Raw genomic sequence first — 27945 nt, 5'->3', positions numbered from 1 at the left:
GACCATGACCTCACCTTTTGAAACTGAGAAACCTGTGCTTCCTGTGATTCTTCCAACAGTTCTGCTGACATCTGAGCTAACTCAGGTGTGGTTCTTTTCTTTTCTTGGAGGACAATAGGTGTGACTCCTTAGGCCTGTTTCCTACCTGTAGTGGCAAAGAACTAGTTTGAACTATGTTCAAATGTATGGTGAAGGATAGAACTTGTAAGTGCTGATGTTGAATGTATGGCTGAGGAGATTTATAAGCAAGATCGTATAGGGGACGCATGTTCTGAAAACAGAACTTAAATATTTGGAGAATTAAAGAAACAAACAGTGTTCTTTCCTTTTTTTGTTTTTAATCTGTTCCCTTCAGTATAAACTGATGGGTTTTCTGCTGCCGTAGTTGATTAAATTTATAAGTCACAGGTTGGATCTCCTTAACAAAATATTGTATAGCCACATCCTTGGTGATAATTCTGGGACATGTATCCTTAGTTTGTACAATTTTCCAAATCTTTAAGTTCCGTTTTTATTTTGCACAGTTCATTTTTAAGTCTGTCTCTTTCCTTTCGCATTTTACTGTAAGCAGCAAGAAAACACCACATGGCCCCTTTAAGATCTTGCTTAGAAATCTCCTCAGCCAAATATTCAACGTATCACTTACAAGTTCTACCACCCACCATACATTTGAACATAATTCAAACTAGTTCTTTGCCATTGCACGGAAAGCATTGCCCTTCTTCCATTGTCTACTCATCATTTCGTTTTAAAGCCTCACTGGAAGCACATGGAACATCCACACTTCTATCAACAATCCGTTGCTGGTGCCATATGTATTTTCTAAGACAGTAGAGACCCTGTAGCTCTCCTCACTTCCTTCTGAGCCCTCACCAGGATTGCCTTTGACGTCCATAATTCTATCAACTGTCTCTTCAAGGCAACCTAGGCTTTTACTATTAGGCACCTTAAAACTCTTTCAGCCTCTGCCCATCACCCAATTCCAAAACCACTTTCACGTTTTAAGTACCTATTAGAGCAACACTCCCACTTCTCGGTTCCAAATTCTGTCTTAGTTATTTAGTGCTGCTATAACAGAAATACCGCAAATGGTTGGCTTTAACAAACAGAAATTTATTTTCTCATCTGTTAGAGCAATACTCCCACTTCTCAGTACCAAATTCTTAGTTATCTAGTGCTGTTATAAAAGAAATACCACAAGTGGCTGGCTTTAACAAACAGAAATTTATTTTCTCGCAGCCTAGGAGGCTATAAGTCCAAACTCAGGATGCCAGGTCTAGGAAAAGGCTTTCTTTCTGTTGTCTCTAGAGTAAGGTCCTTGTCTTTTCTGAGATTCTGTTCCTGGAAGATCTTCATGTGGCTTGGCATCTCTCTCCCCGCTCTCTGCTTGCTAGCTTGCTGGTTTAATATCTTTTATATCTGCAAAAAAAGATTGACTACGGATATACCCTATGCTAATCCTGCCTTATTAACGTAACAAGGACAACCCATTCCCCAAATGAGATTATAACCACAGGCATAGAGGTGTTGATTTACATCACATGTTTTGGGGGAACACAATTTGATCCATAACAATTTGCTTATTAGCTCTAGTAACTTTCTTGTAGAATTTTTGAGATTTTTCAATATATACAATCACGTCTTCTGTGAATAGTTTTACTTCTTCCTATTTGATTTGGATGCTGTCTTAGCTTCTTAGTGCTGCTGTAGCAGAAATACAGTAAATGGGTGGCTCTAACAAACATTTATTTTCTCACAGTTTAGGAGGCTGGAAGTCTAAACAGAGGGCATCAGCTCTAGGGGAAGTCTTTCCCTGTGGGCTCTGGAGGAGGGTCCTTGCCTTTTTTCAGCTTCTATTCCTCAGTTTCTTGGTGATCTTTGTGGTATGGCATCCATCTTCCTCCACCTGTGTTTTCTTGCTTCTGTACCTAATCTTTTCTTTTTATATCTCAAAAGCGATTGCTTAAGACCCTACACTGCTGTGGCCTCAATAATGTATCAAAGAAAACCCTATTCCCAAATGAGATTACATCTGCAAGTGTATGGTTTAGGATTTACCACCCATATTTTGAGGGGGGGGGCACAATTCAATAAGTAACAAATGCTTTTACTTTTTCTTTTTAAAGAGTATACTCATAGATTGAGTTAAGAAGTGCTTCTTTCTCTACTATTTTTTAGAAGAGTTTGACAAGGATGCAGTTCATTCTTTAAATATTTGATAGAATTCACCAGTGAAGCCGTGTGAACTTGGAGTTGTCTTTATTAGAAGGGTTTTGATTACCGATTCAATGTCTTCTCTTCTAGAGTAACTTTAGGTAACTTGCGTGTTTCTAGGAATTTGTCCATTTTATCCAGGTTATCTAATTTGTTGATATACAATCGTTCATAGCATTCTCTTATAATCCTTTTTTATTTCTGTAGGTTGAGTAGTATCTGATTTTATTTATTTGCTTCTTCTTCTCTCTCTTTCTCGTTTTCTTTGTCCATCTAGCTAAATGTTTTTCTATTTCACTGATGATTAAAAAAAGAAATTTTTGGTTTCATTGATTCTCTCTATTGTTTTTGTATTCTTGATTTCATTTATCTCTGCTCTAATCTTTATTTTTTCTTTCCTTCTGATAACTTTTGCTAGTTTCTATTAGTTCCTCAATTTTTGAAATTAGGTAACTGATGTGATACTTTCCTTCTTTTTAATGTGGACATTTACGGCTATAAATTTCCTTTTGAGCACTGCCTTCTCTGCATCTCATAAGTTTTGCTATGTTGTATTTTCATTTTCATTCATCTCTAAGAATTCTCTAATTTCCCTTATGATTTGTTATTTGACCCATTGGTTGTTTAATACTGTACTGCTTAGTAGCCACATATGTGTGAAATTTCTATTTATTCTTCTATCATTGATTTCTAGTTTCATTTCATTGTAGTTGAAGAAAGTATATTATTTGAATCTTTATTAATCTTTTGAGACTTCTTTTCTAATCTAATATATGGTTTTTCCTGGAGAATTATTCATGTTCACTGGAGAAGAATGTGTGTTGTTTTGTTTTTACATGAAGTGTTCTATGTATGTCTGTCAGGTCTAGTTGGTTTATAGTGTTTTTCCAGTACTCTGCTTCAATATTGATCTTCTGTTTAGATGATTTATTCATTATTGAAAGTGCTATATTGAAACCTGGAACTACTATTGTAAAACTGTCCATTACTTCCTTCAGTTCTGACAATGTTTGCTTCATATATTTTGGGATTCTGAATTTGGGTACATATATAGTTATAATCATTATATGTTCTTGAAAAATTGACCGTTTTATTGTTGTGTAACATCCTTCTTTTTTTTTTGATAGTATTTTATTGTATTTTCAGTGAAAGTTTAGATAGCAAATTAAGTTCATATTTAACAATTTCTAAGCAAATTTTTCAGGGGCATTGGTTGCATTTTCCACAATGTGTAAAAATTTTCATTATTTTCCTTCCGGTTGTTCCATTTCCAGTAATCTAGTTTCCCTGCCCCTTACCTTCCATCTTTGCTTTAGATTAGTTGTTGACTGTTTGGTCTCATATGTTGTTACTGTTGTTAGGTGCTGTTGAGTTGGTTCCGACTCATAGAGACCCTGGAAGACAGATAAAACTTCCCCATAGGGTTTCCAAGGGGTGGCTGGTGGATTTGAACTGCCGATCTTTTGGTTAGCAGCTGAACTCTTAACCACTATGCCACCAGGGCTCCATTTGGTCTCATATAGATGATACTTTAAAGGAGCACAATAAATTTTATTTACTTTGTTGTTGTTATTGTCAAGTATGTGCATAGCAACGCAGAAAAACCCAGTGCCGGTAGTATACACAGCAAAGCATACACAAATGCAACCATTTCTATATATGTACAATTCAATGCTTCGTGGGCGATACTCTTTATTTTTATGAACCTATGTGTTATTTTTTTTATTTATTATTTTTTTTATGTGTTATTTAGGTAAAATGTGATCTCAGGGGATAGTTTTGGTTCAAATTTTAAAGAGTATCTCAGCGAAATAGTGTTGGGGCATCCCCTAGTCTACCGAAAAATTCTTTTTTTCTTGTGTAATTTGTAGTGACATCATAATGGTCAAGGCAGGCATTTTTTACTATTATTGTTCGGTTTTAAGAAGACTTCAGGGTATTTTTTGTTTAAGGTTTAAAGATTATCTCAGGGCAATAGTTTTAGGGTTTCATCTAGCCTTTATATCTCCAGAAAGACTGAAGTCCATGAGAATTTGAAATTTTGTTTGAGTTTTCCCCTTTTTGATCATGATTCTTCTGTAGAATCTTTCATCAAAATGTTCAGTAATGGTAGCACAGCACCATACTGCTTTTCTGGCCTCATAGTAAAGGAGGCGGTTGTTCTTGGAGGCAATTAACCTCACATTCCATATCCTCCCCCTATTCTTGACTCTCCTTCTTCCTCTGTTGCTCAAAGTGAAAAGAATAGTGTTAAAAGTCTCATTGTAGTTTTGATTTGCATCTTTCTAATGGCTAATAATCACGGACATCTTTTCATTGTTTGATGGCTGCCTGAATGTCCTGTTTGGTGAAGTGTCTGTTCATATCCTTTGCCCATTTTTTAATTGGATTGTTTGTCTTTTTATTGTTGAGGTGTTGATATTTTCTATATATTTTAGAGATTAGACCATTATCGTATATGTTTTTCCTGATTTTTTTTTTGAGTCTGTAGACTGTCCTTTTACTCTTTTGATAAAGTCTTTTGATGAGCATAATATTTAAATTTTATGAAGTTTCAGTTATCTAATTCAACTTCTCCTGTTCATGCATTTCTAGTTGTGTTTGATAATCTATTTTTTTTTTTAATTAGGTCCCATAGTTTTGTTCCTATGTTTTCTTCTAAGAACATAATAATTTCAGGATTACCATTTAGGTCTTTGATCCATTTCAAATTAGTTTTTGTGTGTGGTGTGAGGCATGGTCTTGTTTCATTTTTCTGCAAGGGCTTCTTTTTCCTTGTAACACTTTTTTTACTTGAATCTTATTTTGTTTGTCACTAATATAGCCATCCCTGTTATCTTTTGAGTATTATTTGTGTGGTATATATATATATGTACATATATATATTCCTTTTTTTACCTTAAAACTATCAGTGTCTTTGGATCTAATGATTGTCTCTTGTAGACACCATAGAATGGCTTCATGTTTTCTTAAGTGTTCTGTCAATCTTTGCCATTTCATTAAAGAGTTTAATTCATTTATATTTAAAGCAATTATCAGTAAGGGAGGACTTACTTTTGCCTTTTTGTTGACACTGTTGATTCTGCAAGTTTCTGCTTTGTGTGTGTGTGTGTTTGTGGGGAGAGACAGGAACATGAAATTGTTCATGCTGCCATCTTGCTCTGGATCTCCTTCTGAGTTTATTTATTTATTTTTCTATTTTTGAAGACTGTAATAGTCTGTTTTGTTTAGTGTCTTCCGTTCTCTGTTTTTGCAAAGATGACTTTCCTCCATGTGTGGATACTGAAGTCTCTGTCCTCAGCTTGTGTTCAGCTAATGTTTTGACAGAAAAAATTTTTATACCTGGTGGGGGGAAAAAAAATCTCCTCCTGGTCTTTGTACATCGGCAATTGGCTCTGTGCCCTGACACTTATTCAACATTTATCCAGGCTTGCAATAAACCTAGAGCTTAGCCCAGGGTGAAAGCATATGGTCTTCTCACATATATTTCCAGCATGTGTCTTAACCTGGGTATGCCTGTGGCTTTCTGAATTACCCATACAGATGGGTGCTATTGAATGCCCTAATTTCCAAAGAAACTTTCTCTATGGTCCACTTTTCAGTCTTTAGTCACATATTTTATGACACAGTTTCATTCTTTAGCCCATGCAAATACAGGCAGTCACAGTTTTTGAGAATTGCCTGCTACTTTTTTCTCTCTGAATGAGCCCTGAGATAGGCCAAACAGCTGTAAGTGTCTTGCTTCAGACTTTCAGGCAGCTCCCGGACAGGTTAGGACAGGTGTACAACATAATGTGCAAATAAAGGCTGCTCTTCTCCCTCTGAATCCAGAGACCAGGGTCCTCCTTCTGGAATGTGGGTTGTCACAGCTTTAAAATGGCCTCTGAGCTGAGGATGATGTGTGTGGCAGGGGCATATATAAAGCCAAAACTTTCCTACCTTTTTGAAGTTTTCTCTTCTTTGATTCAGCTCTCTCTGGAGCTGAGCACATCCTCTGGGTCCAGGGTCCCAACTACGAGAACTTCTTAGACACAGGAGAGAGAGAACTGTAACACTGAAGATGATGAGAGACAGTGTGAGATGGCATGAGATGGTGAGAAGTGGTGGTAACTACAACAGAGCCTAGAGACAGAGAAACCGTGGCAACCACAGCAGAGCCTAACACAGAGAAACGGCAGAAGCAGTAAAAACAACAAGAACCCAGAGATTGGCTTGAAGCAGCTGCAGTGGGCTTCCCAACCCACAGAGCAAGAGAGAGTGGAATTCCTTTGGGCAAGAAGCTTTTTGGCAGAGTGGGGTTCCTCTAGGCACTTGCTGGTAAAGCAAAGAGCTGTAACATTTGTTTGAACAAGGCTGAGGCTGAGAGAAGGCCTGACAGCAGGCATGGCCAAGAGAATGCCTGCCTGTGGGCATGGCTGAGAGAAGAGCTACTTGCCTGTGGGCAAGGCCAGGAAGAAACTGAGGGTTATCTTGGTTGGAAGCTGTCCTGATTGAAGAATTGTATCCTGTCTCCTGAGTTGTATGCTGTTACTCTCAAGTTGATCTTGATCCCAAGTTGTAGTCTGTTACTTTCCTAATAAACCACATAATCTTGACTATGATCTATGAGTTCTGTGTGGACATTGCAACAAATTTTCCAACATAGCAGAGAAGTAGAGTGTGCCATGTGGGGTACAGCCTGTGTCAGAAATGGAAAAAAGTTGTAGAGTGGTGGTGTGTCTGAACTCTACCTCACAGGAAACAGCTCTGTGTTGATCTTGATTCTCATCCATTCTCCTGAATGTAGATGAGGTTTGACACTGGTAGATTACTGGGGCCATTACAGATTAAGTTGGCATGACATTCAAGTTCAAACCTTTGCATATCTCTTTTGTAACTATTGGATTAACAGTATATCAAACAATGTCTATGCTTCTGGGCCTCAGAAAAAAATCGTTGCCATCTAGCCCGTTTTGGCTCATAGCTACCCCGATCATGCAGTGGCTAAGAGCTATGGCTGCTAACCAAAAGGTCTGCAGTTCAACTCCACCAGCCGCTCCTTGGAAATCCTGTGTGACAGCTGTACTCTGCCCTATACCCTTGCTATGAGTCAGAATCGACTTGACGACAATGGGTTTGGTGTTTGGTGTTAGACCTAAGAGGTAAGGTGTTATTCCAGTTCTAATGCATTTAGCATCAAAGGAGGTCCCTTTTGAAATGTACTAAACTCAGCAGATTGAGTTGGAGCCTTATTGTCGTGTAGGTTTAGGTTGAGCAGTCTCTTAGGTGATGCTCTCTGGATGTGTCAGTTTTGTAAACTTTTGCCTTTTTTCCCTTTATTTTTGTAAGCTAAGTCTTGCAAGCATAATTACGACTTTCCTTTGTGATAGGGAGCCCTAATAGGGCTTTTTTTTTTTTTTTCTGTGTCATATTTGGAAAATCAGAGGTTCCGCATGTAACCTAATGGAAAGGCACCCGCAATAAATTACATAGCTTTCATTAGTATATTGTCATACCACAGATCAGTGGTGCCACAGTGCCACTCACCTAATTGGTGGTTTATATTACCAGATTATGCTTTTCAAAATTCATATTATTAACCCAATATTTAAGGACATTCAGTTAGTAAGCACACATTCCAATACTGAAAACACACGCCATCAAAAAAAAAAAAAATTAAGGAGAAAAAATGTAGTAATGAAAGGGATATAAATACATTTTAACTTCTCTTGGTTAAATATCTAGAAGTGAAATGTCTAGGTTTTATAGTGCATGTATGTTTCATTTTTTTTTAAAAAAAAGTCCTCTCTGTTTTCCAAAGTGGATGTATCATTCTACTCTCGTACACAAGTGTATGGGAGTTCTTGTTATGCTGTGTCCAAGCCAACACTTCATATTTGCAGTCGATTTAACTTTAGCTCTGTAGTGACAGTATAGGAGCCCTGGTGGTGCAGTGGTTAAAGTGCTGGACTGCTAACCAAAAACTAGACGGTTCCAACTCAGCAGCCACTGTGTGGAAGAGAGGTGTGACAGTCTGCTTCCGTAAAGATGTACTGCCTTGGAAACCCTAAGGGGCAGTTCTATTCTGTTCTATATGGTTGCTATAGAGTCACTGTGTGTCAGAATCGACTCAATGGCAGTGGGTTTGCTTTTGTTTTGCTGAGAATATAGTCACATCTCATTGTGCTTTTAATGTAGCCTTCATTTTTAAACGTTGCATGATTTAATGGAAATAGAGTATAAACAATTCTGATGAAACCAGGAGGAGAACAGAGAAGGTAAGGTGCAAAATCAAATGTTGTTTTGTAGGTGCTGTCGAGTTGGTTCTGACTCATAGTGACCCTATGCACAACAGAACGAAACACTGCCCAGTCCTGAGCCAGCCTCACAATCGTTGTTACACTTGAGCTCATTGTTATGGCCACTGTATCAATCCACTTCATTGAGGGTCTTCCTCTTTTCTACTGACCCTGTACTCTGCCAAGCATGATATCCTTCTTCAGGGACTGAACCCTCCTGACAACATGTCCAAAGTATGTAAGACACAGTCTCACCATTCTTGCTTCTAAGGAGCATTCTGGTTGTACTTTTTCCAAGACAGATTTGTTCATTCTTTTGACAGTCCGTGGTATATTCAATATTCTTCGCCAACACCACAATTCAAAGGCATCAATTCTTCTTTGGTCTTCCTTATTCATTGTCCAGCTTTCACATGCATATGATGTGATTGAAAATGCCATGGCTTGGGTCAGGCACACCTTAGTCTACAAGGTGACATCTTTGCTTTACAACACTTTAGAGGTCCTTTGCAGCAGATTTGCCCAGTGCAATGCGTCTTTTGATTTCTTGACTGCTGCTTCCATGGCTGTTGATTGTGGATCCAAGTAAAGTGAAATCCTTGACAACTTCAATCTTTTCTCCATTTATCATGATGTTGCTCATTTTTGCTCATTGGTCCAGTTGTGACGATTTTTGTTTTCTTTAATGTTGAGGTGCAATCCATACTGAAGGCTGTGGTCTTTGATCTTCATTAGTAAGTGCTTCAAGTCCTCTCCACTTTCAGCAAGCAAGGTCCTGTCATCTGCATAATGCAGGTCGTTAATGAGTCTTCCTCCAATCCTGATGCCCCATTCTTCTTCACAGAGTACAGCTTCTAAGACTGTTTTTTCTGCATACATATTTAATAGGTGTGGTGAAAGAATACAACCCTGACACACACCTTTCCTGACTTTAAACCAATCAATATCCCCTTGTTCTGTCCTAACTACCACCTCCTGATCTGTGTAAAGGTTCCTCATGAGCACAATGAAGTGTTCTGGAATTCCCGTTCTTTGCAGTGTTATACATAGTTTGTTATGATCCACACAGTAAAATGCCTTTGCGTAGTCAATAAAACACAGGTAAACATCCTTCTGGTACTCTCTGCTTTCAGCCAGGATCCATTTGACATCAGCAATGATATCCCTGGTTCCACGTCCTCTTCTGAATCCAGCCTGAATTTCTGACAGTTCACTGTTGATATACTGCTGCAGCTGTTTTTGAATGATCTTCAGCAAAATTTTACTTGAGTGTGATATTAATGATATTGTTCTATAATTTCCACATTCAGTTGGATCACCTTTCTTGGGAATAGGCATAAATATAGATCTCTTCCAGTCAGTTGGCCAGGAAGCTCTCTTCCATATTTCCTGGCCTTGAAACATCTCAGTTGATACTCCATCAATTCCTGGAGCTTTGTTTTTCACCAATGCCTTCAGAGCAGCTAGGACTTCTTCCTTTAGTACCATCGGGTCCTGATCATATGCCACTTCTTAAAATGGCTGGACATTGACTAATGCTTTTTGGTATAATGACTCTGTGTATTCTTTCCATCTTCTTTTGAAGCTTCCTGTGTCTTTTAATATTTTCCCCATGGAATCCTTCACTATTGCAACTCGAGGCTTGAATTTTTTCTTCAGTTATTTCAGCTTGAGGAATGCCGAATGTGTTCTTCCCTTTTGCTTTTCTATCTCCAGCTCTTTGCACAAGTCATTGTAATACTTTACTTTGTCTTCTGGAGATGCCCTTTGAAATCTTCTGTTCAGTTTTTTTTTACTTCATCTTTTCTTCCTTTTGCTTTAGCTGCTTGACGTTCAAAAGCAAGTTTCAGAGTCTCCTCTGACATCCATCTTGGTCTTTTCTTTCTTTTCTGTATTTTCAATAATCTCTTGCTTTCTTCATGTCTGATGTCCTTGATGTCATTCCACAACTCGTCTGGTCTTCAATGGTGTTGCATTCATCAGCAAAGAGAACGTTTCAAGAGCTATCCCAAAGTACAATGCTGTCAGTGATAGGATAATATCTATATGCCTAAGAGGAAGACCAGTTAATCCAACTATTATTCAAATTTACGCACCAACCACTAGGGCCAAAGATGAAGAAATAGAAGATTTTTATCAGCTGCTGTGGTCTGAAATTGATCAAACATGCAATCAAGATGCATTGATAATTACTGGAGATTGGAATGTGAAAGTTGGAAGCAAAGAAGAAGGATCAGTCGTTGGAAAATATGGCCTTGGTGATAGAAACAATACCAGAGATCGAATGATAGAATTTTGCAAGACCAACGGCTTCTTCATTGCAAATACCTTCTTTCACCAACATAAATGGCAACTATACACATGGACCTCACCAGGTAGAATGCACAGGAATCAAACTGACTATATCTGTGGAAAGAGATGATGGAAAAGCTCAATATCATCAGTCAGAACAAGGCCAGGGGCCGACTGTGGAACAGACCATCAGATGTTCATATGTAAGTTCAAGCTGAAACTGAAGAAAATCAGAGCAAATGCATGAGAGCCAAAATATGACCTTGAGTATATCCCACCTGAATTTAGAGACCATCTGAAGAACAGATTTTATGCAAAATCAAATATATACAAAAAATTAGTAAATAAATAAAAAATTTTTATTTATTTATTTATTTTATAGTAGGTATATAATTCCAAATGGTTCTATTTAAAAAAAAAAATGCGGCAGGTGGAATGGTAGGCATTTTTAAAAGGGAGTTTGGCCATTATCTCTACAAAACAAAATAATTTGAAGCATGTATATGGAAGAGCAGCATGATAATCGTGGTATTTAAGTAGATTATTCACAGGTATACAGGACTTGCAGTCTAGAAAAGCTAGAGAAAACGATAAATTAGAGAAACTAGATAGATAATTTAGGAAGCAAATGCAACGAGAAAAAAATTGGGGTTACAATAATAACAGGAAGCAAAATTTTTATCTCTCAAAACTTTCAAGTTGGTAATTGATTAGAAAGAGAGAAAAAGGTCACAAGTGTACACTGTTTTGGAAGAAAATATTTTATTTGATCTGAAAATTCTGAGTTTAGGTTAATATTAGTCCTTTGATCTATGGGTTATCTTCAAGAATTTTTTTAGCCTGTGTTTTGTCTTTAAGAACAATAACACTGATCGGGCTATTTGGTTAATATTAAGATCTAATTGACACTGAGCTTAGCACACAAGACATTTTATTTATTTAGTGACAGGGAGGGCGTATATCCCAGAATTTTTTTTTTTTTGCAAAGGGAACAAATTTATGTAAACAGTTTACTACATCTTGTTTTGTCTGTTTGCAAGATTCAGGACAGCATGTGTATTTTGCTGATGGTCTTTGGGAGTCAAAGAGTCTAAAAAGCTTAAGTAAATTGTTTCATCAAAGAAGATATAAATCTTTGGGTAGATCAAAAACAATAATTTCCTCTAGCAGCTGCAGGGAAATGCAAAACTGAAAGTAAATGTGTCTTTTGCCACCATTCTTAACTCTGTAGAAGGTTAACTTGTCTTGCAAGTAGAGTAAAATTTCAGACCCTTAACAGTTCCTGACTATGATTAAGTATAATACCATTTAAAAAATATTATATATATACATTTGTATATATAATTGATCCACCACACATCTGTCAGTTTGTAGTATTGTGGTGGCTTGTGGGTTACTGTGATGATGGAAGCTATGTGACTGGGAACTCAAATACTGTAGGGTCACCTATGCTGGACAGGCTTCAGCAGATCTTCCAGACTATGACAGAATAGGAAGAAGGAACTGGTAATCTACTTCTAAGAAAACTGGCCAGTGAAAAACCTTATGAATAGCAGTGGAACATTGTCTGATATACTGCTGCAAACTGAGCCCTTAGGTTGAAAAGCACTCAAAATACAACCGATGAAGTGCAACAGTCTCAAAACAGAGTGGGCCTAAATGATGTGGGTGGGGTCAAGCTTTTTGGAACTTCATTTGCTAATGTGGTGCAAGTCAAAATGAGAGCAAAGCTGCAAATATTCATTAATAATGGAAACACGGAATGCATGAAGCATGAATCCAGGTAAACTGGAAGTCATCAAAAAAGAAATGGAATACGTAAGTACTGGTATGCTAGGCAATAGTGAACAGAAATTGACTGGTATTGGCCATATGATAAAGGACATTCTAAGATCCTTCCTGAAGTACAATGCGGTCAGTGATAGGATAATATATATACGCTTACAAGGAAAATCAGTTAACATAACTATTATTCAAATTTTTGTACCAACCACTAATGCCAAAAAGGAAGAAATTGAAGATTTTTACCAAATTCAGCAGTATGAAATTGATCAAACATGCAATGAAGATGCACTGATAATTATTGGTGATTGGAATGTGAAAGTTGGAAACAAAGAAGAAGGATCAGTAGTTGGAAAATATGGCCTTGGTGATAGAAATAGTGCTAGAGATCACATGATAGAATTTTGGTAGACCAACAACTTATTCATTGCAAACACCTTTTTTCACCCACAAAAACAGCAACTATGCACACAGACCTCACTGGATGGAATACACAGAAATCAAATTGACAACATCTGTAGAAAGAGATGATGGAGCTCAATATCACCAGTCAGAATAAGGCCAGGCGCTGACTTCAAAACAGACCATCAATTGCTGATATGCAAGTTCAAGTTGAAACTGAAAAAAATTAAAACAAGTCCATGAGATCCAAAGTATGACCTTAAGTACATCCCACCTAAATTTAGAGACCATCTGAAGAATAGATTTGAGGCATTGGACACTAATGACCAAAGACCAGACAAGTTCTGAGATGACATCAAGGACATTATATGTGATGAAATCAAAAGGTCATTAAAAAGACAGGAAAGAAAGAAAAGACCAAAACGGATGTCAGAAGAGACTTTGAAAATTGCTCTTGAATGTGGAGCAGCTGAAGTGAATGGAAGAAATAATGAAGTAAAAGAGCTGAGCAGAAGATTTCTAAAAAAAAAAAAATAAGTATTATAATGAAATGTGCAAAGAACTGGAGTTAGAAAACCGATGGTGAAGAACATTCTCAATATTTCTCAAGCCAAAAGATCTGCAGAAAAAATTCAAGCCTCAAGTTCCAATATTGAACAAATTTATGGGCAAAATATTAAAAGATGCAGGATGCATCAAAAGAAGATGGAATGGGAGGACCTTATACCACCAAGAAGAAGCACCAGGAGGAGAGCGTCCTTTGGCCCTGAGTTTCCTGAACTGAGATGCTCCCAGACCAAGGGAAGACTGATGCATCACAAGGACCTTCCTCCAGAGCCGACCTAGAGAGAAAGCCTGCCCCTGGAGCTGACGCCCTGAATTTGGACTCGTAGCCTATTCAATTATGAGAGAATAAATTTCTCTTTGTTAAAGCAAAAAAAAAAAAAGAAGAAGAAGATGGAAGGAATACAGTGTCACTGTACCAAGAAGAATTGGTTGACATTCATTCATGTTAGGAGGTAGCACATGATCAAGAACTAATGGTATTAAAGGAAGAAGTCCAAATTGCACTGAAGGCATTAGTGAAAAACAGGGCTCCAGTAATTGCCAAAATACCAATTGAGAGGTTTCAACAAATGGTGCAATGTTAGAAGAGCCAAGAAATTTGAAAGACAGCTACCTGGCCAACAACCTGGAAGAGATCCATATTTGTGTCCTATCCAAAGAAAGATAATTCAACAGAATGTGGAAATTATGAAACAATATCATTAATGTCACATGCAAATAAAACTTTACTGAAGATAATTAAAAAATGGTTGTAGCAGTGCATCGACAGGGAACTGCCAGAAATTCAAGCAAGATTCAGAAGAGAACACGAATTGAAGAATATCATTGCTGATTTCAGATGGATTTTGCTGAAAGCAGAGAATACCAGAAAGATGTTTACCTGTGTTTTATTGACTATGCAAAGGCATTCAACTGTGAATCATAACTAATTATGGGTAACATTGTGAAGAATAGGAATTTCAGAACACTTAATTGTGCTCATGAGGACCTTATACATAGACCAAAAGGCAGTCATTCAAACAGAACGAGAGAATTCTTAGTGGTTTAAAATCAGGAAAGGGATGCATTGGGGTTGTATCTTTCACCGTATTTATTCAATCTGTATGCTGAGGAAATAATACCAGAAGCTGGACAATATGAAGAAGAACTTGGCATCAGGATTGGAGGAAGAGTCACTAACATGCCATACGCAGATGATACAACTTTGCTTGCTGAAAGTGGACTTGGAGTACTTTCTGATGAAGATCAAAGACTACGGCCTTCAGTATGGATTACACTTCAACACGAAGAAAACAAAATTTCTCACAACTGGACCAGTAAGCAACATCATGATAAACAGAAAAATGATTGAAATTATCAAGGATTTCATTTTACTTGGACCCACAATCAATGCCCATGGAAGCTGCAGTCAAGAAATCATAGCATGTATTATTGCATTGGGCAAATCTGCTTCAAGAGACCTCTTCAAACTGTTAAACAGCAAAGATGTCACTTTGAGGACTAATGTGCACCTGACCCAAGCCATGGTGTTTTCAATCACCTCATATGCATGCAAAAACTGGCAATTAATAAGGAAGACAGAAGAATTGATGCCTTTGAGTTGTGGCGTGGTGAAGAATATTGAATATACCATGGACTTCCAAAAGAACGAACGAATCTGTCTTGAAAGAAATACAGCCAGAATGATCCTTTGAAGCAAAGATTGTGATACTTTTTCTCTCGTACTTTGGTCATGTTATGAGGAGGTACCAGTTCCTGGAGGACATCATTCTTGGTAAATTAGAGGGTCAGTGAAAAAGAGGAAGACCTTCAATGAGATGGACTGATGCTGTGGCTGCAATGATGAGCTTATGCATAGCAATGACTGTGAGGCTGGCGTCAGAACAGGCGGTCTTTTGTTCTGTTGTACATATGGTCACTATGAGTCAAAACTGACTCTATGGCGCCAAACAACAACAACAAATTATCATCTATGTTACTGTTGTTAGTTGCTGTTAAGTAGGCTCTGACTTGTGACGGCCTTTTGTATAACAGAAGAAAACATTGCCTGGTCTTGTTCCATCTTCACAATTGTTGGTATGTTTAAGTATAATATCATCGCAGTCTCTATCTCTATCTCTGTCTCTATCAATCTATTTCTATCTCTCTACAGAAATAGATAGCTGCCAATGAGACAATTTACTCTTGACATCTTTGCAGCTATTGTATCAAATAATCTCACTGAGGGTCTCCGCCACCCTCACTGACCCTCTACTTCACCAAACAGGATGCCCTCCTCCAGTGACTGAACCCTCTTAATAACATGGCAGACAATGTTCTGTTGTGATCCGTAAGGTTTTTACTGGTTAATTTTCAGAAGGAAATCACCAGGTCTTTCTTACTAGTCTGTCTTAGTCTTGAAGCTCCCTTGAAACCTGTCCACCAAGGGAGACCCTGCTGATATTTGAAATACAGGTGGCATAGCTTCCAGCATCATGGAACACACAAATCATAGTATGACAAACACACAGGTGGTGAATCTATATATAAAACCCATTGCGGTTGAGTTGAATTCTGACTCATAGAGACCCTATAGGACAGAGTAGAATTGCCCCATAGGGTTTCCAAGGCTGTAAATCTTTACAGAAGGAGGTTACCACATCTTCCTCCCTTGAAGTGGTTTGTGGATTTGAACTGCTGACTTTTCAGTTAGTAACCAAGTGCTTAACCATTGTACCACCAGGCTGCTTGAATTTATATAGAGAGAGATATAAACACAGATATACAGAGATATAGGTGGAGATGGAGAGATGTCCAGAGGGATGTTCCCCAAAATGTTAATTGTGATTATCTCTGATAGAATGTGAGTTATGTTTTTGGTTTTTTTCTTTTTAGTCGTTAATATTGTTTGCATCTTTTGCAATAAGCATGTATTCCCCCAATAGTTATGAACAAAGAAAATGAGGACTTACTTTAAATACCCAATATTAATCTGCAGCTCTGATTAGACAATTAGCTTTTAGTGAAGTCGAACATTATCATGGGGTACGTGTCTTCTGCCTCTGTTGGAACCTGAAAAGATACTGTGTGGTTCATCCCTCCAAGCTTCCACTTGGAGTGTTCCTGCACTCCCTTTTTCTTTTCCTCGGAGGGCTTGCCTTCTAGTTTTTGAACATTAACAGCCTTGCTCTTGGCATTTGGGAGGAATGCATTGTGAATTGTCAATGACTTCATGGCTCCAGTCTTGCCGCACTTCCCCAGGGTGTAAGTGCTGAGTTTTTTTTTAAAAAACAGTTTTGCATGTCAAAGATTGGTAACTGCTTAAACCTGGTGTGTTTTTGAAAGTCTATAACTTCCTGGCTTCCTGTTGCCCAGCAGTGCAGCAAAAAGTTGAGCTGAGCAGAAATTAAACAAAGGCAGGATTTTCTATTGGCTTGATCTATGGGAAGAATTTGGCTTAAAGATTTCGTCTTTGACAATGAAATTGCTGGCGGCGGGGTCTTAATGCTGGCAAGGGTGGAAAAGAAGACACTGTTGATAGCACAGACCCCAGGCCAATGTTCTAAGATCACCTAATGGAGCCGTCATTTACTCAAGCTGAAATGTGAGTGCCAGGTATAGACCACGATGACAGAGGCAGCTTTCAGCTCAGACAGCATGTCACAACAGCAGGAGAAGGAGAGAGTGCAGGGAGGGCTTTTTAAAGTTGGAGCCCCTTCAGTGCTGCTACAGGAGACCAAGATACAACTAGGAGCTAGGTATGTCTGCAGGGCATGTGTGTGAAGAATGAGCTGTAGCCAAATTGTCTGGTGATTCTTTATAGGAAACCCCAGTGTAGAAACACTTTTCAAGTGCATTAAGGCAAAGCATTAAGCAATGTGATCTACTTGTAGATTGCTGGTTATCACCTTCACTCAACAGAGTAGCTATAAAAATAGAAAATGCTTTAAAGACTAGGCTGTGAATTTAAGTAACATCACTCGCAACAAAAATAATGGCTACAGAGACACTTACTTTGAGCCCAGTCTGGAAAGGTCATAGTTGGAGAGACATTAAGAATGAAAGCTGAGAACGTTGCTTAAAGTAAAGAGAAACATTTTTGAGATCTCCGTAATCACATCGCGCTCTGCTATGCTCTCACCTTTGTCTTAGGGTAAAATCATGACAAAATTACAGTAAAGCAAAAGGAATGGTTTTATTCAACGTGTATTCTGAGACCAACAGCCTCTGGGCACCATTATCAACCCCCAACTTGTAAGTAGAGTAGGATGAGCCACCTCTGCTTCTAAACTGGTTTTTCCTGATATTTTTTAGGCAGTTGGCCAACTTCCTGCTGAAGATAAGAAAAACTTGAGGCTGAGGTCACATACCACAGAACCAGTTAAGACCAAATCTGGCCTTCCTGACATGCACAGAACCATCAGCCCCTTCTCTGGGTGACCCCGGAACTTTTCTCCCACTGGACGGAACCAAACTTTAGTGGCCCAAGATTGGGGGAAGACTTTCAGAAGTGAAGGGTCCAAGCCTAAGATCCGGTTTGAGAGACACCCCCCACCTCGATTTTGGACTGAGCAAGCGCAAACAATGGAAAAAAGAACACCTTTTCTGTCCAGACCAATCAACAACCTTGCTCCTTCCCAGAAGGACCCTTCTCCGTGTTTGCCCCTAAAAAAAGCTGTTTCATATAGTGTTCAGAGATCCACCTTGGTGATGCAAGTTCCAGTGTGCTCCTTTGCTTGGTCCACCAAGTGAAGCTTCTTTTGGATCCCTTTCAACCATTTCTTGTCTCTGTAGCTGCGCCAAGTGAGGACCTGAGACCCCGATAATATGTTCTGTTGCTGGTGCCTCCCTCTGGGTTCAGTTGAAGAGGATTCTTGCCTCTCACTGATCAAGAATGAACAGGTAAGGCATGGGGAATTTTTCCATGTGACCAAAGCTTTATTAAAGAGGTTTGTAAGCAGTGAGGAGGAGAGCCTAGAACAAAGGATCTGCATGGGTCTTTAAAGGTACTCTTGGGGAGAGGGGGGAAAGATTTATGTTTATTCATAGGTATAGGTCGGGGGGCAGTTTCTGGCTTGTAGGCCGTCTGGGCAAGGATATGTTAACTACTGTGCATACAGCAGCTTTCTAAGATGGCTTTAAGATGGCTCCTGTCCCGGAGGCTTCTGGGATCCATAGCAGGACTTATTATGGGTTGTCGCACCTGCACACTCCCTCCTGTGGTGCCGGTTCGATTCCTGATTCCTGTCCTGGGTACTTGCATCAGGCAGCAGTCATCTATCAATCACCTTGCAGATGTCTGTGCATGCTCCAGGGACCAGATTGAGTCGGTCCTTCTGAAAAACATCTTACAAGGGAGTACACTGTTCTTTCATTATCGCACGTTCCAGGATGGGAGTTTTGTATTAGCCAGACATGTAGTATTGTAAGTAAGTTGCAAGTTGCAGGTATTACAGGGCTCTTTGCCTAGGCTCAGTTTCTGTTTCTTCCCTATCTCAGTTCCAAAGAGGCAAAAGTAGGAAATGGGCAAGCATGCTGCCAGAGCCATGTCTGCCCAAGTCCAAGGAATATTACAGAATAAGCAAAAGTGGGAAAACTGACGAGCATACTGCCAGAGCTATGTCTGCCTGAGTCCGAGGAATTACAGAATCATTACAAAATCATCAATATTACATTATCAATGTTAACATCACAAATGGGTAAAATTATTGAAAGCTTCACCTTTTCACAGATTGGCTAAAAACTACCAAATCACTATGATTCTACATTTTGAATTGTCTTTCTTAATAATCATTGGTACATGTTTTAGTAATGACAGTTAGTAAGATCTTCATTGGTCCAACAAACCTTACAATTTACTAAGTGCTGATAGAAAAAGATAAAAGTAGAAAATATGTGGTTCCTTTGTGCTCTGTTTGATCAGTTTATGTGAGAAAAAAACAAAAAACTTGTTGCCATTGAGTCGATTCTGACTCATAATTACCCTACAGGACAGAGTAGAACTGCCCCATAGGGTTTCCAATGAGTGGCTGGTGGATTTTCCAACCACCAACCTTTTGGTTAGCAGCTGAGCTCTTAACTACTGAGCCACCAGGGTTAAGGTTCCCTAAAAGATGTTTCCAAGATTATTCCAGCTATTATTTTTATACCTCAGGGCCCAGTTGATGTGCCCTTATGAGTCCAGCTGGGTCACATTCTTTATGTTCAAGGACAGGGAATAATGTCTCCAATTTTATCTCCTAAATCATCTTTACTAAAACCAAGACTCCTTCAATAGAAAATTACAGGCCCAAGGAAGATAGAAGTGGACCTTATATCCCTTTTTTAGAATATTAGTGTAGATACTGGTTCAATTGCACCTACATGGTGCAAGATTTGGAGAACCTTCATAGTGGAAGAGATCTGGCATTGTTCCCCAGCCCCCACCATATGGTAATGAGATCAGCTATTCAGAATTAACATAGACATAATAGTGAACAAGTTAGTCTAGAAAAATGAGTGACAGCAGGTTTTCTAAGTGAAGTAGAAAAATATGGCATAGCTCCCACAGACGTTGTGATGGTTAAGATTGTGTGTCAACTTGGCTGGGCCATGATTTTCAGTGTTTTGGCAGCTGTGTACTGTTGTGATTACTTGTCTGCTGAAATTTGATATGTGATCACCCCCATTATGGAATCTGCTGAGTGGTACTGATAGGGGTGGGGCCTGTGGCAGCTCACTGCCCCCTCAGTTTTCATTTCTCCACCTTTCTGACCTACTTCTTTTCTGGTCACCTTGCCAAGATCATTGGCTTGTTCTGGATCCAGCAGCTGTCTCTTGTCTGACTTCTGGTTCTTGGGACTTGAGCTAACAACTCACCTCTCCATCTTGGGATTCATTGACCTTTATAGCCTACGAAAAAGAGTCCTGCTCCCTGACCTGCTGATCTTGGGTTCACCAGCTTCTGCAGCTCTGTGAATTGGGAAAGGGCTCTACCCTGATCCAAGGATTTGGGATGTTCCAACCCCTACAATTGTGTGAGCTGTTTCCTTGATATAAATCTCCTTCTATATATTTATGCACTTTACTGGTTTTGCTTCTCTGGAGAACCCAGCCTAAGACAATAAACATCAATATCCTAGACATTAGTGAGCTGAAATGGACTGGTGTTGGCCATATTGAACCAGACAAACATATAGTATACTATGCCAGGAAGGACAAATTGAAGAGAAATGCCTTTGCATTCATCATCAAAAAGAACATTTCAAGATCTATCGTGAAGAACAGTGCTGTCAGTGATAGAATAATACACATATGGCCATAAGGAATACTAGTTAATATGATTATTATTCAAAATTATGCACCAACCATTAATGCCAAAGATGAGGAAATTGAAGATTTTTATTGACTCCTGCAGTCTGAAATTGACCAAACCTGCAATCAAGATGCAATGGTAATTACTGGTGGCTGGAATGCAAAAGTTGGAAACAAAGAAGAAGGACCAGCAGTTGGAAACTATGGTCTCGGTGATAGAAATGACGCCAGAGATCACATGATAGAATTTTGTAAGACCAACAACTTCATCATAAATACCTTTTTTCACCAACATAAACAGTGACTATACACGTGGACCTTACCAGATGGAATACACAGGAATCAAATGGACTACATTTGTGGAAAGAGATGATGGAAAAGCTCAATATCATCAGTCAGAACAAGGTCAGGCACTGACTGCAAAACAGACCATGGATTGCTCATATGCAAATTAAAGTTGAAGCTGAAGAAAATTAAAGCAAGTCCACAAGAGCCAATGTATGACCTTGAGTATATTCCACCTGAATTTAGAAAACATTTCAAGAACAGATTTGACTTATTAAACACTAATGACCAAAGACCGGACAAGTTGTGGAGTGACACTGAGGGCATTATAAATGAGGAGAGTAAGAGGACATTAAAAGACAGGAAACAAAGAAAAAAACAAAATGGATGTCAGAAGAGACTCTGAAATTTTGTCTTAATTGTCGAGTAGCTAAAGCAAAAGGAATAAATGATGAAGCAAAAGAGCTGAATAGAAGATTTCAAAGGGCAGCTTGAGAAACAAAGTAAACTATTATAATGAAATGTGCAAAGACATGGAGACAGAAAGCCAAAAGGGAAGAACATGATTGTCATTTCCCAAGCTGAAAGAACTGAAGAAAAAATTCAAGCCTTGAGTTGCAACACTGAAGGTTTTTACAGGGACAATATTAAATGATGCAGGAAGCAACAAAAGATGATGGAAGGAATACACAGAGTCACTGTATCAAAAATAACTGGTTGACATTCAGCAATTTCAGGAGGTAGCATATGATCAAGAACCGAGGGTCCTGAGGGAAGAAGTCCAAGTTGCAGTGAAGGCATTGGTGAAAAACAAGGCTCCAGTAATTGCTGAAATACCGATTAAGATGTTTCAACAAATGGATGCAGCACTGGAAGTGCTCACTCGTCTATGCCAAGAAATTTGGAAGACGGCTACATGGCCAACCAACTGTAGGAGACCCATATTTGTGCTAATTCCAAAGAAAAGTGATCCAACAGAATGCAGAAATTATTGAATAACATTAATATTACTTGCAAGTAAAATTTTGCTGAAGATCATTCAAAAGTGGTTGTAGTAGTACACAGACAGGTAACTGCCAGACATTCAAGCTGGGTTTGGCAGATGATGTGGAATGTGGGATATCATTGCTGGTGCCAGATGGATCTTGGTTGAAAGCAGGGAATACCATAAAGATGTTTACCTGTGTTTTATTGACTATGCTAAGGCATTCAACTTTGTAGATCATAACAAATTATGGATAACATTATGAAGAATGGGAATCGCAAAACACTAAATTGTCCTCTTGTGGAACCTGTACATAGACCAAGAGGCAGCTGTTTGAACAGAACAAGGGCATACTGTGTGGTTTAAAATCAAGAAAGGTACACATAAAGGCTGTATACTTTCACCATATTTACTCAATCTGTATGCTGAGCAAATAATCAGAAAAGCTGGACTAAATGAAGAAGAACATGGCATCAGGATTGGAGGAAGACTCACTGACAACTTGTGACATGCAGATGATACAACCTTGGCTGCTGAAGGTAAGGAGGACTTGGAGCACTTACTGATTAAGATGAAAGACTATAGAATTCAGCATGGGTTACACCTCAACATAAAGAAAACAAAAATCTTCACAAATGGACCAATAAGCAACGTGATGATAAATGGAGAAAAGATTGAAATTGTCAAGGATTTCATTTTACTTGTATCCACAAGCAATACCCACGGAAGCAGCAGTGAAAAAATCAAATGACACATTGCATTGGGTGAATCTGCTGCAAAAGACTTTTTTAAAGTGTTAAAAAGCAAAGATGTCACTTTGAGAACTAAGATGCACCTGACCCAAGCCATGGTGTTTTCAATCACCTCATATGTAGCAAAAGCTGGACAATGAATAAAGATCAAAAAAAAAAATTGATGCCTTTGAATTATGGTGTTGGTGAAGAATATTGAATATGCCACGGGCTGCCAAAAGAATGAACACATCTGTTTTGGAACAAATATAGCCAGAAAACTCCTTAGAAATGGTGATGGTGAGACTTTGTCTCACATACTTTGGACACGAAAAAGAGAAGGAGGAGCAACAAGATGGGTTGACACAGTGGCTACAACAATGAGCTCAAGCATAACAACAAATATGAAGATGGTGCAGGACAGGACAGTGTTTCTTTCTGTTATACATAGGATTGCTCTGAATCAGAACCTACTCAAAAACATCTAAAAACAACCTTAACATCTAGAAAGGTGGGTATGTTTGTAACAGTGAAATGTAAAGAAATACTATGAAATGAAGCTAGATTTTATCATGCATGCCCCCAACAGTGTTTAAAATCTGTGTGTACACATTTGGCTGAAAATCTCAAAATGGGTGTTGGTATCCACCCTCCACGGTGTTGCTGTATTCCTGGCATTGTTTTGGACTATGGCACCTTCACTAGGTGTTTTGCACATCTGCGGAGAAGGGCTTTCTGACTCAATGGAAGTCATTGAATGCCCACTTGTCGTTCCTTTATGTAGTGAGTATCTTAGTCTGAATTTGGGTATTCCAAATTTATGCAGGAAAGTGACTCATCTTAATGGAAGCATCTCAAATGGGTACCAAAAATCTGGAAATACCAAACATCTGATCTCATGTTACAACTTTTCTGTAACTTTTTTGTGTTTTCTGTGATGTCTGTCGTGGATTGAATTATGTCCCCCCTCCAAAAAAAAAAAAAAAAAAATTGTGTGTATCAGTTTGGCTGGGCCATGATTCCTGGTATTGTGTAATTTCCCTTTATGTTGTAAACCCTGCTTCTATGATGTTAACGAGGGAGGATGGGCAGCAGTTTGTTAGTGAGGCAGGACTCAGTCTACAAGATTGGATTGTCTTGAGGCAATCACTTGAGATACGAAAGAAAGAAGGGAGCAGAGAGATCGGGGGGCGGAGGGGGACCTCATACTGCCAAGAAAGCAGTGCCGGGAGCAGAGCACATCCTGTGAACCTGGGGTCCTGTGCAGAGAAGCTCTTAGTCTGGGGGAAGATTGATGAGAAGGCTGACAGAGAGAGAAAGCCTTTTCCTGGAGCTGACACCCTGAATTTGGACTTCTAGCCTACTTTACTGTGAAAAAATAACATCTCTTTGTTAAAGCCAAACATTTGTGGTATTTCTGTCATACCAGCTCTAGATAACTAAGACAGAATTTGGTACTAGAAGTGGAGTGCTGCTCTAACAGACACCTAAAATGTGGAAGCAGTTTTGAAACAGTGGATGGATAGAGGAGTGGCAGTGACAGGACCAACAGCAGCAGAGAACCTGAAATGGCAAAGAAGCAGCAGCAGCAGAACCAGATCAGCATGAGATGGCACTAGAGCCAACCCACGGAGTGAGAGAGCTGAGTGCGTGAGTGCAGGAGGCTTCCCGGAGGAGTGGGGTGCCTCCCGGCACTTATTGGTGGAGCTCCAGAGCTTTGGAACACTTGCTGCAGCAGGGCAGATGCAGGCGTGAGGTCTGAGGAGCCAAGAGACCAAGAAACCAGGAAACAGACACTGAAGAGAAAAGGAACACAAGAAGCCGAGATGCCTTAGTCTCAAAGGTATGGCCCTGATGTCAGGGGTTTCAAAGGGTGGAGCCATGCCTTCTGGTGTTTCTAAGGGTAGAGTCGCCACTCAGATGGACTAGGATAATGGTGCATCTAAAGCCAAGGGAGCAGAGCTGCTGTCCCAGTAGGCCTGGAAGGCAGAGGTGAAGCCCAGGGCTGAGGGGCCTCCACTCAGCATCCGGAGAGTGTGGCCAATACCTAGATTCTAGAGGGCAGGGCCATTGCGTAAATTGTCTTAGAGAATGGAAGATTATTTTCAAAGATTTGAGGGCTAATGTAATGTGTTCTTCTGACTTGCTTGGTACCTATTACCCCTTCTTTTCCTCCAGTTTCTCCCATTTATAATGGAAATGTCTAGCTTGTGCCTGTTCTGCTATTGTACATTTGGAAGCAAATAACTTGTACTCTAGAATTCACAGATGAAGAATTTTTGGATTTTAGACTTAGAGTTAAAACTTGCGGTGAATATGTTTTACATGTTGCAAGGATGTGTTTTGGGGGGGCAAAGGATGGAATGTCATGGAATGAATTGTGTCCCTCCAAAAATGTATCAGCTTGGATGAGCCATGATTCCTGGTATTGTGTGATTTTCCTGTATGTTGTAAATCTTGCTTCTATGATGTTGATGAGGGAGGATGGGCGGTAGTTGTGTTAGTGAGGCAGGACTCAATCTACAAGATTGGATTGTGTCTTGAGGCAATCTCTTGAGGTATAAAAGAAAGAAGGGAGCAGAGAGACGGGGGAGGGGGAAAACTTATACCACCAAGAAAGCAGTGCCGGGAGCAAGCGCATCCTTTGGATCCAGGGTCCCTGTGCAGAGAAGCTCCTAGTCTGGGAGGAGATTGAGGAGTAGGCTGACAGAGAGAAAAAGCCTTGCCTGGAGCTGACACCCTGAATTTGGACTTTTAGCCTACTCTACTGTGAGAAAATAGATTTCTTTTTGTTGAAGCCATCCACTTGTGGTGTTTCTGATACAGTAGCTGAAGATACGTAAGACACTTAAGCATTTCATTTTTAATGATTTCCAATTTTCCTAGATTCATACTTTGTTCATTCCACATTCCTATTATTAATGGATGTTTGCAGCTGTTTCTTCTCATTTTGAAATGTGCCACATCAGCAAATGAAGGTCTCAAAAGTTTGACTCCATCCATTAGGGTCCACTCTACTTTGAGGATGTAGCTCTTTCTCTGTCATATTTTGAGTGTCTTCCAACCTGAGGGGCTCATCTTCTGGTGTTATCAGGCAACATCCCACTGCTATTCATAAGGTTTTCACCGGCTAATTTTTTCAGAAGTAGACTGTCAGTCCTTCTTCCTAGTCTGTCTTACATTGGAAACTTAGCTGAAATCTGTCCACCACAGGTGATCCTGCTGGTATTTGAAATACTGGTGGCATAGCTTCCAGTATCATAGCAACACACAAGCCACCACAGTACGCCAAACTGACAGACACGTGGGGAGATATTAAGGAGGGTGGCATATATTCAGGAAAAAGAAAACTAGACTTGGAAGTTCTGTATCTGTAGGGGAATCCCAGCTTTTTTTTTGTCTATTTGTTTTCACTTTAATAGCTTATACCATGTGAATTTAGACATGAAACTCACTTTGTTTGAATCTCCATTTTCTTACCTAAAAATGGGGACATAAAACATGTTTAATAGGGAATCTTAAATCAGATAATGCAAAATATATAGTATCATGGACTGAATTGTGTCCCCCCAAAATATCTGTCAACTTGGCTAGGTCATGATTCCCAGTATTGTGCGATTGTCCACCATTTTGTCATCTGATGTGATTTTCCTATGTGTTGTAAATCCTATCTCTATGATGTTAATGAGATGGGATTCATGGCAGTTATGTTAATGAGGCAGGACTCAATCTTCAAGATTAGATTGTGTCTTAAGCCAATCTCTTTTGAGATACAAAGGTGAGAAGAGAGCAAAGAGATGGAGATCTCATACCACCAAGAAAGCAATGCCAGGAGCAGAGCGTGTCCTTTGGACTCTAGTTTCCTGTGCTGAGAAATTTTTTGACCTGAGGAAGATTGATGACAAGGACCTTCGTTTAGAGCTGACACAGAGAGAAAGCCTTTCTCTGGACCTGGTGTCCTGAATTTGGACTTTTAGCCTGCTAGACTATGAGAGAATACATTTTTCTTTGTTAAACCACTTATAATATTTCTGTTATACCAAAAAACCAAACCAAACCCATTGCCATCGAGTCAGTTCTGACTCATGAAACCCTGGTGGTGTAGTGGTTAAGAACTATGGCTGCTAATCAAAAGGTCAGCAGTTCCAATCCACCAGGCACTCCTTGGAAACTCTGTGGGGCAGTTCTACTCTGTCCTATCAGTTTGCTATGAATGATTTCTGCTATAGCAGCACTAAATAATTAAGGCACCTAGCATGGTGCTTGCTAATATTGAACATGTGTTATTGATTCATCCCTATCTCAACATGCCATATTGCCTGAAATGGCCTTTAGCCTCGTTCTGTTTTTTTAAAAAGAAACAAAGAAGACTCTGTTAGTCAAAGAGGAAATTTTGTCTTTTATATCTCAGGAGAGGAACATTCTCCCCTGAGATGGGGTTAGAGAGAAATGTGAACACATTCGTTTCTACCATCTGCCTGCAGATGACTGCTTTCAGTCTTCTCATTTGTCTTTCAGGCTCTTTTCCAGACAGGCTTAAACAAGCATGATTAATTAACTGCCTCTTGCTGGATTGTGTGAGTCAGACAGTTTTGCTAGGAGGGGATGCCTGGGTTCGAAAGGGAGCTTACTGTTTTATTTTACATAGCTGAATGCCATGGAATTTACTTCTTTTAGAGCACAATTCCTTATAATTAGAATTTTATTTCTGTGTAAATAAACATCCATCTGTGCCTCTTTCACTGTATAAAAGAAAAACCCATAGCTGTTGGGTTGATTCTGACTCATAATACTGAGAGCCTGTAATGGAGTACGAGGCATGGGTGGTTCGGTAGAATTCTCGTCTTCTATGCAGGAGACCTGGATTCAATTTCCGGTCTATGTACCTCAGTCTTGTGTGTTGCTATGATGCCGAACAGGTTTCAGCACAGATTTAAGGCTAAGATGGACTAGAAAGAAAGGCCTGGCTATCTACTTCTGAAAATCAGCCAGTGAAAACCCTATGGATCACAATGGTCAGATCTGAAACCCATCATGCAGGTCGTGCGAAGGCCAGGCAGCACTTCCTTCCAATGCGCCAGTCGGGGGGTCAATTCGAGGGCCGCTAACTACGTAATGGTTTACAGGCCTTTAGGCA

The sequence above is a fragment of the Loxodonta africana genome, chromosome 6, assembly GCF_030014295.1.
Source record: "Loxodonta africana isolate mLoxAfr1 chromosome 6, mLoxAfr1.hap2, whole genome shotgun sequence".
In the NCBI taxonomy this organism is placed as follows: domain Eukaryota; kingdom Metazoa; phylum Chordata; class Mammalia; order Proboscidea; family Elephantidae; genus Loxodonta; species Loxodonta africana.
Note: the sequence above shows the minus strand (reverse complement) of the source record.